Raw genomic sequence first — 15,108 nt, forward strand, 5'->3', positions numbered from 1 at the left:
TTCAAACTCTTCCAAATCCCCAACCAACCGTTCCCGCAAGTCGTAAATTAGCTAAAGCAAGCACAGGGAGTTTTATGTAAGGGAACGGGGTTCTAAAAGGCAAAACAATCGGTCAGGTCGTTACTTTCTCCACCTCTTAAACAAACATTCGTCCTCGAACGGACATAAAAAAGTACCTGAGCTGCTGAATAAATGGGGATATCTGCTCCGCATGTCCTCCTCGGACTCTCAGTTTGCCTCCTCGACTGGTTGGACCCTCCACTGGACCCTCACCGCAGAAATCCTCTTGGACCTTAATTGTCGGTCCTGTCTATAAGGCAAGCTCAAAGGCAACCTCCCCAACTCTTCTCAACACCTCAAAGGGACCAATAAACCTTGGGCTCAACTTGCCCTTCTTCCCGAACCTCATAATGCCTTTCATTGGCGAGACTTTCAAGAGAACCTTATTGCCAACCATGAATGACACATCACACGCCTTCTGATCTGCATAACTCTTTTGTCTAGACTGAGCTGTGCGAAGCCTCTCCTGAATCAACATTATCTTATCAAAGGCATCCTGTACCAAATCTGTACCATATAACCTAGCCTCACCAGGCTCGAACCACCCGATAGGAGAACAACACCGGCGACCATATAAAGCCTCGTATGGAGCCATCTCAATTCTGGACTGATAGCTGTTGTTATATGCAAACTCCGCCAGGGGCAAGAACTGATCCTACTGCCCTCCAAAGTCAATCACACATGCTCTAAGCATGTCCTCCAAAATCTGAATTGTCCACCCTGACTGCCCGTCGGTCTAAGGATGGAATGTTGTGTTGAGCTCTACACGGGTCACCAACTCACTCTGAATGGCTCTCCAGAAATGGGAGGTGAACTGAGGGCCTTTATCTAATATAATGGAAACTGACACACCGTGCAATCGGACTATCTCCTAAATGTAGATTTGAGCATACCTCTACACTGTATAAGTAGTCGCCACTAGGATGAAGTGAGCCGACTTGGTCAACCTATCAACAATGACTCACACTGAATCAAACTTCCGCAAGGTCCGCGACAACCCAACTACGAAATCCATGGTGATGCGCTCCCACTTCCACTATGGTATAGGCATCTCTGAAGTAGGCCACCCGGCCTCTGATGTTTATACTTGACCTGCTGGCAATTCAAACACCTGGCTACATACTCCACTATGTCTTTCTTCATCCTCCGCCACCAATAATGCTGCCTCAAGTCACGGCACATCTTCGTAGCACCCAGATGAATGGAATACCGCGAAATGTGCGCCTCCTCTAGAATCCTTCCCCTCAGTCCATCAACATTAGGAATACATAGATGACCCTGGAGTCGCAAAACACCATCCTTACCAATAGAAACCTCCTTGGCACCTCCCTAAAGTACCGTCTCTTTGAGAACCGCCAAATGTGGATCATCGAACTACCGGGCCTTGATCTTCCCCAATAATGAAGACTGAGCAACCACACACTCAAGAACTCGGCTGGGCTATGAAATGTCCAACCTCACAAGTCTGTTAGCCAAGGACTGAATGTGCAAAGCTAGTGGCCTTTCCGCTGTTGGAATGAATGCCATGCTACCCATACTCTTTGCCTTTCTGCTCAAGGCATCCACGACCATATTTGCCTTGCCCGGATGATAAAGAATGGTGATGTCATAATCCTTCAGTAACTCAAGCCACATACGCTGCCTCAAATTAATAACCCTCTGCTTAAATATATGATACAAGCTGCGATGATCAGTATAGACCTCACATGACACCCCATACAGATAATACCTCCATATCTTAAGGGCATGAACAATCGCAGCCAACTCTAGATCATGCACAGGATAATTCTTTTCATGAACCTTCAGATAGCGCGAAGCATAGGCAATAACTCGCCCCTCCTGCATCAATACACATCCCAATCCAATGCGCAAAGTGTCGCAATATACCGTATACATCCCTGAACCGGAAGGCAACACAAGAACTAGTGTTATAGTCAAGGTTGTCTTGAGCTTCTGAAAACTCACCTCACACTCATCGAACCAATGGAAAAGAGCACCCTTCTGGATCAATCTAGTCATAGGTGATGCAATAAATGAAAAGCCCTGCAGGAATCGTCTGTAATAACCTGCTAACCCCAGGAAACTCCTAATCTCAGTCATCGAAGTAGGACGTGGCCAACTCTGAACTGCCTCAATCTTCTTGGAATCCACCTTAATACCCTCTCCTGACACAACATGCCCCAAAAATTCCACCGACTCTAGCCAAAACTCACACTTGGAGAACTTAGCATATAGCTTCTAGTCTCGCAAGGTCTGAAGCACTACTATCAAATGTTGCTCGTGCGCCCCCAAGCTATGGGAGTATATCAAGATGTCGTCAATGAAGACGATGACAAATGAATCAATATAAGGCCTGAACACCCTATTCATCAAGTCCATACTTGTTCTTGATGGTGACTTTGTTCAACTGGCGGTAATCAATGCACATCCACATAGTCCCATCCTTCTTCTTCACAAATAACACCAGTGCACCCCAAGGTGATACACTGGGCCTAACAAACCCCTTCGCTAATAACTCCTCAAGCTGCTCCTTCAACTCTTTAAACTCTTTAGGAGCCATATGGTATAGTGGAATAGATATAGGCTGGGTTCCTAGAGCCAAATCAAATACAGAAATCAATATCACGATCTGGTGGCATGCCCGGAAGATCAAAAGGAAACACATCGACGAACTCCTGAACTACTGGAACTAAATCAATCGTTGGAGAGTCTGCGGTGGTGTCCCAAACATAAGCTAGATAATCCAAACACCACTTCTCGACCATATGCTGAGCCTTTAGGAAGGAAATAACTCGACTAGCTGTATCAACTGTGGACCCCTTCCACTCCAACCTCGGCAACCCTGGAATTACTAGTGAAACAGTCTTGGCATGGTAATCTAGGACGGCATGATAGGGAGACAACCAATCCATGCGCAGGATGACATCAAAGTCGATCATGTCAAGCAACAGGAGATCCGCTCTAGTCTCGAAACCACAGAATGTGACCACAAAGGACCGGTAGATCCAATCCACAATCACAGAATCACCCACAAGAGTGGACACATGAACAGGAGTGCCTAAAGGCTTAGGAGAAATAACCAGGAAACGAGCATACAGAGACGATACATATGAATAAGTAGACCTTGGATCAAATAATACAGAAGCATCCCTACTACCGACGGAAATAATACCTGTGATGACGGCATTTGAGTCCAATGCATCTGGCCTGGCCGGAAGAGCGTAGAATCTGGCTGGAGCGCCGGCTGGCTAGCCTCTACTTGACTGAGCAATAGCTGGTTGACCTCTCCCTGCCTGGCCTCCACCTCTAGAATGGCCCCCACTAGTCTGCCCTCTACCTCTAGGTGGCGGGGTAGCCAGTGCTGAAATCATAGGCTACTGACCCTACTGCATTGCCTTGCCCCGAAGTCTGGGGCAAGTCCTCTTCATGTGACTTGGATATCGACACTCGTAGCATACTCTTGGTACCATAGCCTGCTGCCCTGAAGTCTGAGCCTGCTGACCTGAATACCCACTGGAAGAACCCTGGATGGCTGGTGGGCGATACAAACTCTCTGGAACGGCATTGAAGGGAGCACTGGAAGAATCCTGATTACCAGAATACCCGCTGGAGGAACCATGAATAGCTGGTGGGCGGTAAGAACTCTCTGGCATCGCACTGAAATAAGGCCTCATTGGAGAACCCTGGGGAGGGGGTGGTGGTACTGAATATGGGGGCCTACTAGGCTGACCCCTCCCGAAGTGACCTCTACCCCAAACTGGGGCGCCTCTAAACTCTCCTGAAAATCAGGCCCTCTTGTCCTGCTGAATCTGCTCTCTACCCCTTTGGCGATACCCCTCAATCCTGTGAGCAATCTCTACCACTAGCTGGTACTCAGTACCCATCTCCACCTCTCGGGCCATGCCAGCTCGAATACTGGGGTGCAACCCCGCGACAAATCTTCGCACCCTCTCTGCATCTGTGGGAAGTATCATGAGTGCATGGCGAGACAGCTCAGAAAACCTCACCTCATAATCGGTCACAGACATCTGACCCTGCTCAAGATGCTCAAACAGATACTGTAGCTCTTCCTTATCAGAGGGTGGAATGTACCTATCCAAGAACAGCTGTGCAAACTGACCCCAAATGAGGGGAGGAGAACCTGCTGGCTTGCCTAGAACATAGGACTGCCACCATCTACGGGCCCTTCCCTCAAGCTAAAAAGTAGTGAAGTCAACTCCATGCGACTCCAATATCCGCATGTTGTGTAGTCTGTCCCTGTACATATCTATGAAGTCCTGGGCATCCTTATGATGATCACCCCCGAAGATAGGAGGGTGAAGCCTAGTCCACTTATCCAATAACTTATGCGGATTGCCATCCGCAGCTGGTCTGGGCTGGGGCGCCACTGCAGCAACTGGTTGGGCCTCATCTGCGGGTAGTGCACCCGGAGTCTGATACACTGCAGCTGCAAGTCCAAGAGCCTGAGCAGTAGGGGTATGTGCTCTCCCTCCTACCTGTGATGTAGCTGGATCTGCTGGAAATAAATCATCCTGGGTCATAGAATCCATGAACCGTAGTATACGGTCCATGACCTCCTAGAATCCTGGTGCTGTCATAAAGTTCGCCGGGGTGGGCTCAGCTGCGGGCACCTCGCCCTGCTCCTCAATGATAGGATCTCCCGCGGGATCTGTTGGTGGTACTACTAGGATAACTCTGGGATGCCCTTGTCCCCTACCTCAGGCCGGTGCCCTCCCCCTGCCTCTGCCTCGGCCTCTAGCAACGGGGGGAGCAGCTCCGCCCGGATCTGGAACATCAGTCGCGCGTGTCCTCACCATTTGTGAGAGAATAGAAGAGAGAAATTTTGCATAACGTCCTCTGCATGATATGAAATTAATAAAGAGTAGTATTCCTAACACCCTATAGCATCTCAAAGATAAATACAGACGTCTTTATACCGATCCGCAAGACTCTATTAGGTTTGCCCAAGACTTGTGAGACCTACGTGAACCTAGTGCTTTGATACCATGCTGTCACAGCCCATTTCTACAATAGGTCATGATGGCACCCAATACCATTGTCGGGCAAGCCAACGCGAAGAATACTAAATAAACTTTCATTTACCTTTACCCAAAAAAATAGTTGAAATAATTCTTTAAGTTGAGCTAAAAATCAGAAATGTTTAATTAAGTCATAACAATCATACAACCCCAAATGATACAATCCACTAATGTGTGTGCCAAGACCTGGTGTCACAAGCTGTGGGCAACTAGTAGAATATACAAAAGAATCACACTATCCTACTGTCCGAAACAGAATAGACAGCAAAAAATACATAAGAAAGACTTCTTCAGGCTGCTGAACGGCATCGAAGGGAAGCAGCTCACCGTAGAAGTCTTGAGTCCGCTCAGGGATGCGCACCAAACTGATAGCCAGATACACCTGCCTCAGATCGTGTACAATTAAGTACAGAAGTGTAGTATGAGTACATAAACAATATGTACCCGGTAAGTATCACATCTAATCTCAAAGAAGTAGAGACGAGAGGTCGACTTGATACTTACTAGGGTCAAATAATATGAGAAAGAATCTGTAATAAGCATGGATAGAACAGTTTATTTGAATTGTATGGCAAGGATTAACAATTCTTTTTCCAAATAATATCATGGGTATCCATTTACGTTTCAAGGCATATATGAGGTTCAGTCCATAGAGAAATACTAAGTAAAGCATGCGCAAGCAATACCGAGGGACGTACAGACCGATCTAACATAAAAGTAAATTGCGCACTGCCGAGGGTCGAACGGTTCGAACCATAGATGCATCTATTACCCCGCTAGCGAATTACACCTGCGACTCGATCAAATATAAATAAGCTCATAACCAAGCAGACAATAATATATATATATATATATATATATATATATATATATATATATATATATATATATATATATATATATATATATATATGAGGAGTAGTTATTCACAGGAATATCTCCAAATTTTCTTTAAAAGACCAAATAGGATAAGGTTCCCCCTACTAGTCTCATTTACCTTAATCGACATAATTTATACGAATTTGAATTTAACATCAAGTTACAAGAATATCACGTAGAGCATGCTTTTGGGTCCTAGACTACCCGGACTTAACATAATAGTCGCTACGAACAGACTCTCGTAACCTAGTGTTTAGTAGCCCCCACATATAATAGCTATTAATTCAATTATTACACCTATGGGAAAAATTTCCTCTTACAAGGTTAGAAAGGAGTCTCACCTCGCTCCATAGTGCACTTCCAATACCATGAACGAGTCCAAGCCCTCAATTCGGAGCTGAACGATCTCAAACTAGTTAAATGAGGTAAGAACTAGTCAATATAGGTTCACAAGATCGAATTCTAGCTTTTTAAGCAATTTCCCAACCTTCTACACAAGTTTCTTAAAATCCGACCTTGGGCCCACGTGCCCGGATTTTGAAACTTTTAGAAGGAAGTTGTTATCTATTACCTAAGATCGATAATAGATGATTTCTAATTTGTTCCATAGCAAATTTCGTGGTTAAATCTAACTTTTACTAAAACCCTAGGTTTTTGCTCTAACCCCATGATTTCACCTTGATACTAGTGTTTAATCCACCTAAGACATGATTATTAAACTAGGAATAGGTAGAACACACTTACCTCAAGATGCTAGGTGAAGATCTTCTCTCAAAAGCTCTAAAATCACCAATGGAAGAGTGAAAAAGTGATAAAAATGACTTAGGACCCGTATTAAATGAACCTCACTGCCTCAGCGATTTTCGCATCTGCGGTCCCGCATCTGCGAAAGGGGCTAAAATGGCTGGGACCTTTTTTGCGGTCTTGAGGCCACATCTGCGGAGCCGCTTCTGCAGTTCCTGGCCTGGCCTGCCCTAGGCCGCATCTGCGATGAAAGGACCGCTGCGGTCTCGCACCTGCGGTCCACCAACTGCAGGTGCGGTTGTGACAGAAGCAGCAGCTTCAGCTATCCTCAAAAATTTCTACTTCACTCGAGCCTCGTCCGATTGACGCTCTGGGCTCCCGAGCCCCGCCCGGACATACCGACAAGTCTAAAATCACGAGACGGACCTACTTGAACCTTCGGAGCACCCGAAACAACGTTAAATCTAGGAATCACCCCCTAAAACCAAATGAATCAAACTTATGAACTTCAAGCTCTTAATTTTTCTCTAACGGGCCAAAACGCCCTTAAACTACTCGGATTGACTCCAAATCTTACAGGCAAGTCTTAAATGATATTTCAGACCTGTACCGGGCTTCAGAACCAACATACAAGCCCGATACCTATGAAATCAATCATTAATTAGTTTCTTTAAATCCTTAAAACTTCAGATTAACTACTCGGGCTAATGACCTTGGAATTCGATTCCGGGCATATGCCCAGTTCCCATATTTTCCCACGGATCCTCCGGGACCGTCAAATCACGAATCTGAGTCCGTTTGCTCAAAATATTGACCAAAGTCAAACTTAGTCTTTTCAGAAAATCCTAAGGAATCAAATGGGCATATTTCGCTCCAAACTCTTCCAAATCCCGAACCAACCATCCCTGAAAGTCATAAATTAGCTAAAACAAGAACGGGGAGTTTTATTTAAGGGAACAGGGTTCTAAAAGGCAAAACGACCGGTCGGGTCATTACACTTCTGCCCCGCTCATATGCCTCGATATTGTGGAGCATCATGCCTCGGAGCGGGTACTTCGCCAGTTTGGCTGCCCGCAGTATATACCGAGGGGGCCTATATGGAAGCCTAGACATTATTATGGGGATGAACATTCTAGGGCGTACGAAATAGCTTCACGTCAGTTGAGCATCTTTTTCAGGTCGACAAGACAACACACATAACTTAGTATTTATCCTCGCTATATATACACATAACGTAGCATTTAACGGCACTATGCTTTGCGTGTTAAAGCTTCTGATGGGTACGAAATAGCTTTATGTTAGTTGGGCAACTTTTTCAGTTCGACAAGACAACACACATATATAAAATAACAAACATAATTAACATTAAATTAATCAGCTTTATGAAATTTCAATGTTGTTTCCAGTTCTTCTGAATATATAATTTTTTTTAATTATCATTAAAAAACTGAAATGGAAAAGTTCAACTCATAATTTTATTTTATAAATCTTGCAACATAAACAAAACAACTAAATATTACAACAGAAACTCATTGATAGTTAGGCACAATAGATCACACCCACCACGAGCTTGATTACTATTGCCACCCAAAGGATATTTTCGACGGTCGTGTCCTATTTGCGAGCACATACCACATCTACGCGCATAAACAGTATCACTAACATCCATTTGGTTTTCTATATGCGTTCTCTTCTTCACCTATATTCGACACAAATAGGACTTGTTACACACCATTTTAAATGGTTTAAGCGGCCAATAATGCTCAGCACTCACTAGCTACAATTGCCCACTATATGTGTTTAGGTACTTCGCAACTAAATATTGTTGATCAACATAGTTGGTTATACCTAAACTAACTTTTTGAAAGCACTTGATGGCATGTGAGCAAGGCATGTGGTAGATGGACCATTTCCCACAAGAGCATAACCTTGTAGATTCATTTATAGTATGTACATTTTCATGGATAGCGGTGCGAACTTCAAAAATATTTCTTTCGTTATCATACTGCAAAAATGAATGCCAATGTGCTCGCCGTCTGTATTTCTCAAATCTCTTCATCGGCACTGGCATAAATTCAACACCCCTTTCCATCAATGACGTTGCAGCTGCAGACCTTTCAACAAACCTCTCTGCCATCTGCTTGAGCGACATCCGCACCATGGCCGTGACAAGCAATCCTCTTGCCGACTTCAACAACCCGTTGAAAGACTCTGACACATTTGTATTCAGAGTTCCCTATCGTCTGCCACCATCTGCATGCAAAGTCCACTTTTCAGGGTCATATCGCATTTACCAATGATAGGTTGCCTCGTCTTCTTGCCTGATATATTCCATGTGCCTCCGAAATTTATGTTGGTGGTGGTCTGTTGCTTCCATCATATCAAATCATGCAGATCCTTGTTGGGATTTTCCTAAAATCTTAACCCCTTTATATAGGAAATGGCTAGCCCGGGGGGTTAAAATTTTTGATGTATAGTGCTCTTTGAATATACGCTATACACATTTGAATTATCGTTATGTTAGTTAACTTATTGGTGGGCCCATAATCAGGGGTATAGCGTGCTGTATTTTTACGCTATATATATACATGTCAGTCAAATCGTCAGTATATATAGCGTAAAAATACGCCACGCTATACCTTAACGGCAAAAGTTACCGTTAAGGTATAGCGTGGTGTATTTTGGCGTTATATATAGAAAGGTAACTTTTTTTATTAACACTTATTTACGTAATTTGAGTCCAAAAGAACCACAATTGGGTTCCGGACTCGCCTCTTATGGGCCAACAAACAAAAGCTTTTTGGGATTTTTGCATACCTATACACTATTGGAAACTTTATTACCCTCTCTACTTAAGTTTCACTTTAATTACCTCCTATATATAAAATTACCAATTATGTACATTTTTAGGATTTAAGGATAATTAATCAATTCCTACAATCATTGTAACATACAAATCCCATACCCTCCACATTTCTCTCTCCGTATCTCACTCCCCCCACGTTTCTCTCTCCACATCCCACCTACCCTCTCCCACATATCTTGCACAAGAGAGCAGCAATTCTACCATTGATAACCATTAAAAAGCTTTGAAACTTTGAATTCAAATTTGGGTTTTCAAAAAATATTATTTGTTTGAATAGGGTATTGTTGCAAAGAATTGGGATTTTCTCTACATCTCTCTCTATCTCTCAATCCCTAATTTCAGTAATGTAAAGCTAAGGAAAAGAGAGCAGCAATCCTACCATTGACAGGTATTAAAATGTTTTGAAGCTTTGAATTCGAATTTGGGTTTTTAAAAACCATTACTTGTTTGGATTAGGTGTTGTTGCAAACAATTGGAAATATTGTTTGGAGTTTATATTTCAATTTTGAGGGTATTTTGGTGAAGATTAGATTTGATTTGGCTGAATTTCAGATTGACACTCGAAGAAGAAGAAGAAGAAGAAGAAGAAGAAGAAGAAGACATAACATACATTATATTGCAGAAATTGTAGTAAAATTGTAGAAAAATTGTATTATGTTGTTTATAATTTTTTTATTTAAATATTGTATGAAAGTTGAACAATATTGTATCAAAATTGTATTTAAGTTGTATGATATTGTAGATGTATAAAACTGAGTAGAAATAATGTATGAAAATTGAAGATAAGTTGTAGATAATTTGTATAATATCTAATAAGTTGTATAAAATTTATTTTTACTATGTATAAATCAGATACAAAATATACAAAAAAAGTATTGTATAAAATTTGTATAAAAATTGTGTTTAAGTAGTGTGATATTATAGTTGTATATAATTGGATAGAAATAATGTATGAAAATTATAATTGTAAATCAATTGATAGATGCTTTTTAATAGCTGAAAGTAATACGTCTTAACTTGACTGTGATAAAATTATCGATATTGAAATAAACATATCGTCCAATACTATTAAATTGGTAGATCAAGGGCACCCTCCATTGTATAGGCCAGTGACGTGGAGTGAGTATTTAGGGACTAAGGAAAAGTATTTTGACAAAGCACTTTCGTCTGTGCGGCTTTGCGCTACTCGTATTGGATTTGCCAATCCCAAAGATCATAATAGCATCCAGGTTGGCTAATTTGACTTAGTAGTTTACCCTTTAATTTTTCTTTTTGGTTCTAAAAATATAGTATCTACTTGTGTTCCTTTTAACTCTTTGGAATTTTTTTTGTTGATATTTCGAGAGAAAATGAAAAAGGTGTTAGGTCATTTTATCAATGAAAAAGGGAATTTGCACACACAGCATTTACGCCAAATTATATTACTTGTAGTTTACTATGATTAGTGATTAAAATGAACTATAATTAACTGGTAACAATTTATGTAAAGCTACATGACATATGTCATGTTAAAAAGCAATTTACAAGATACATTTAAGTTAAAAGAGAAGCAATTAGGCGTTGAAGAAGGAAAGAAATAGGAATCAAAAAGATTTGGAGTGTGGGTGGAAGATCCGGAGAGAAAAGGGAAAAGAGGAGGAAAAAAAAATTATTAAATCCCTTGATTGAAAGCACCAATAATGGATTTGGGAGCCTTTTAAGGTGGATTGTATATATTTTGTAAATAAAACTTGGTTATGCCGGGTAATTAACTAAACATGAACATTAAGGGTAATAAAGTTTCAAGTAGTGTATAGGTATGAAAAAATCCCAAGTTTTTATAGTTGTCCATGCGAAAAAAAAAGTTGTTCACTTACTCTCGGGGCCGGCTCCATAGTAAGGAGGGGTAAGGCGTGTGTCTTACGCCCCCGAATTAGGGGGCTCCATTTTTTAAATATAATAAGTTTATAAATATTTTAAAAATAATATTTAGTATTTTTAATATAAAAATAGAGTTTTTAATATAAAAGGGAAGAAAACTTTTTAGATATACCAACGAAGAAATGCATTATGAATTTAGCGACACAGTTTGCTAATATGGCGACGAAATTTTGTCGCTAAATGTAGCAACGGATAGTATTTGTCGCTAGAACGTCGCTAATTTTGTGACGGATTCCATTTTTCCGTCGCTAAGAGCTTAGCAACGAGCAAACCAATAACAGAGGGAAATCGGTCGCAATTCCGTCGCTAATCCGGCTTAACAACGGAAAAGGGCTCTTTAGTGACGGATATTGTCCGTCGTTAAATGCCGTTTTTTTTTTGTAATGAATGTGGTAATAATTTGACTTACTTAAAAAGGGTAGATAAATACTTTTCCCAATGTTTCAGTTTTTTACTTTCTACTCTTTCTTATAATTTTTGCTCTCTCTTCCTTAATTTGTCCAAGTCATTCTTTCTTCGGAAAAGGGTTCAAAATGTCGTTAAACTATTGGAAAAGTTTAAAAATATCCTTCATCCACCTAGTAGTTCACTAATTTAGTAAAGTCTTCTTTTTCTTTTTTCAGTTTTTACAAAAAAACAATTCAATTTTTACAAAAAAATATTCTTTTTCGTTTTTTCCAGTTTCTTTAAAGCATTTTTTTTTGTAAAAACAGAAAAAAAAAATTTAATAAAATAATTTGGTTTTCTAAAAACTGAAAAAATATTTTCAACAAAATATTTTCGTTTTTGAAAAATATTTTTTTTTCATTTTTCTTTTTTAAAAAAAACGAAAATATTTTTTCTTTTAAAAAAACTGAAAAACGAAAATAAAATGAAATGCTTTAAAAAAGTTGGAAAAAATGAAAATAATGGAATTTTTTTTTTTAAAAAACTGAAAAAAAAAATAAGTTTATTAAATTAGCGGACTATTGGTGCATTAGTTTAAAAAACGAAAATATTTTGCAATTATTTTTAAGTTTTACAAAAAGAATAATAATTATTTATAATTTAGCAGTGACCTAACGGTCAAATGGCATAAGTGAACAAAAAAAGTGGATGGAGGGGTATTTTTAACCCGATAGGTGGATGAAGGGTATTTTTAAACCTTTTTCAATAGTTTAGGGGCATTTTGAACCCTTTTCCGTAAAAAAAAATATTAACAATTTTGTATTTCAAAAAGTTAGAAGAATAGACTTAAATAAAAACATATCTTATAACTGTTTTTTTTTTTAAATTTAGGCCTCATATTGGACTATGGCTTTAGGCCCCGTATGTGCTTGAGCCGCCCCCGCTTACTTTGGATCATAAGTCAATGTCAATCTTGCGGTTATCTTAACATATATAATTAGTCTAACGATATTAGTAGTACTTGATTTCCATTGTTTGAATTTGGTAAGTTTTCTCAGGATTTTTGGGAGTAAATAATTTTGGGCATCATCGAATTAAATATATTTTTGGGTGTAGAGATGGAGAAAATAGAGGAAGTATCAACATTTAATACGAAATATTCATTATTCTAAGTTCTAACTATGGTTCAGACCTGGTTTTAGTAAATTAAATATAAACTGTTGATATTAAAATGTGGCTTGTATGTGAAAATATGAATTGTGCCTCTCCTTTGCGGGTATTCTCAAATTTATTTCTAGCTGTTTGATGCTATATATTTCTTTATCTATATTATTTTTCTCTCTCTCTTTTTTTGAGCGAACCACCAGATTGGCACAAGATATTTAATCATTCAGCAAAACAAAATAAAATTTTGGAATTACATTGTTGATAGAAGTCAGAGGATGTCACGACCCCAACCCCGGTCATGATGGTGCCCAACACACTGCTAGGCAAGCCCGACCATTCAACAACATTATCCCAAATTCTTATTCAGATTATAGATAAATATCACAGAGAATTTACTAAGTCATTTCATTCAAGTGTATAATTAATAATAAAATCTGCGAAAGTTCAATTAAAATACCACACCATAGCCCAACAAAATCCGGTGTCACGAATATGAGCCTCTAATACAGAATATCCACCTATTACAAGTTTGTCTAGGAAAAATACGGAATAAAAGATAGAGATAGAGGGAAGAGATCAAGGCTGTGAACGCCATGCAGCTACCTCAATACTCCCGGATACTGCCTGCTCAGCTAAACAATTCCTCACTTAGCCTGTGGTGTACCTGGATCTGCACGCAAGGTGCAGGGAGTAATGTGAGTACTCCGACCTAATGAGTAATAAACATAAATAAAGGCTGAGAATAAGAAATCATGGAAAAATACAAAGTAAACTATAACTGGCAGTTTAGAACAACAAATAGTGAAGCAACAAGTCAATTAAGTCAGAGTACCAAATACTGAGACAGGTATAACAGATAAAAACAAATACATGAGTGCAATGCAATGCATATGATGGTACACTCTAGTACCCACTGCGGCGTGCAGCCCGAGCCATCCATTTATTTATCGTCGACGGCGCTCACTGGGGGTGTGTGCAGACTTCGGAGGGGCTCCTACAGCCCAAGCGCAATACCAAGCCATCTCATCGCATCAAAATCTAGGCCCTCGGCCTCATATCAATCTCAGTATAATCACCCAGGCTCTCGGCCTCAATATCAATGTAATCAACCAGGCTCTCGGCCTCAATATCAATGTAATCAACCAGGCTCTCGGCCTCAATATCAATATAACACTGTTGCGGCGCGCAGCCCGATCCATGCTCAGTCCAGAAATCATCATAAGCCCCTTGGGCATTTGTAAAACAATAGTTCTCAGCCCGAAATATCATTTAAGTTTTCAAATCTTAGAAAGATAGCTGAGTTTGCAAAACAGTATTTAAAACCTTGGACTGAGGTCAAATGATATGCAAAATATGCGAAGTAGTGATATCAATCCCTGAAGGATTCAAATAATTGGCAAGAAGCCCAAATGTAACAATTAAATCCAAGTAAGGATGATTCTCAATTTAGTTCAAGTAGAAAACATGGTAAAAACATCTCTCGGGACGGACCAAGTCACAATTTCCAATGGTGCTCTACCCCACACCCGTTATCCGGCGTGCAAGTCACCTCAATATAGCGTTACGATGTGAAATTCCAGGGTTTCAAACCCTCAGGACATCATTTACATCAATTACTCACCTCAAGACGGTCAAAGTCTAACTCGCTATGCCCTTGCCTCTCAAATTACCCTCCTCGTGCGACGAATCTTCCCAAAATCACAACGAATATGTCACATTATGCTAAAGAGACAATACCCAATCGAAAGCAATCGAAAAATATCAAAATTCACGAATTTGACAAAACCCAAGCCCCGGGCCCACGTCTCGAAAAATCAGAAAATTAATATCGCCGGATTCCTTGTCTCGCCACGAGTCTATACATACCAAGAACTCTCAAATCCGAGTTCAAATGACCCATCAAATCCTAATTGTTTGGTTTCAAAATTCAAGCCCTAGTTCTTGATTTGTAGGCTTATATTTCATGAATATCTAGGTGGAATTCACAATAAAAATGAGTTCTAAGTCCAAGAAACTTACCTCAAGTCGTTCCCCCTTGAATCCCTC

This window comes from Nicotiana tabacum, chromosome 6 (genome assembly GCF_000715075.1).
Source record: "Nicotiana tabacum cultivar K326 chromosome 6, ASM71507v2, whole genome shotgun sequence".
Taxonomy (NCBI): domain Eukaryota; kingdom Viridiplantae; phylum Streptophyta; class Magnoliopsida; order Solanales; family Solanaceae; genus Nicotiana; species Nicotiana tabacum.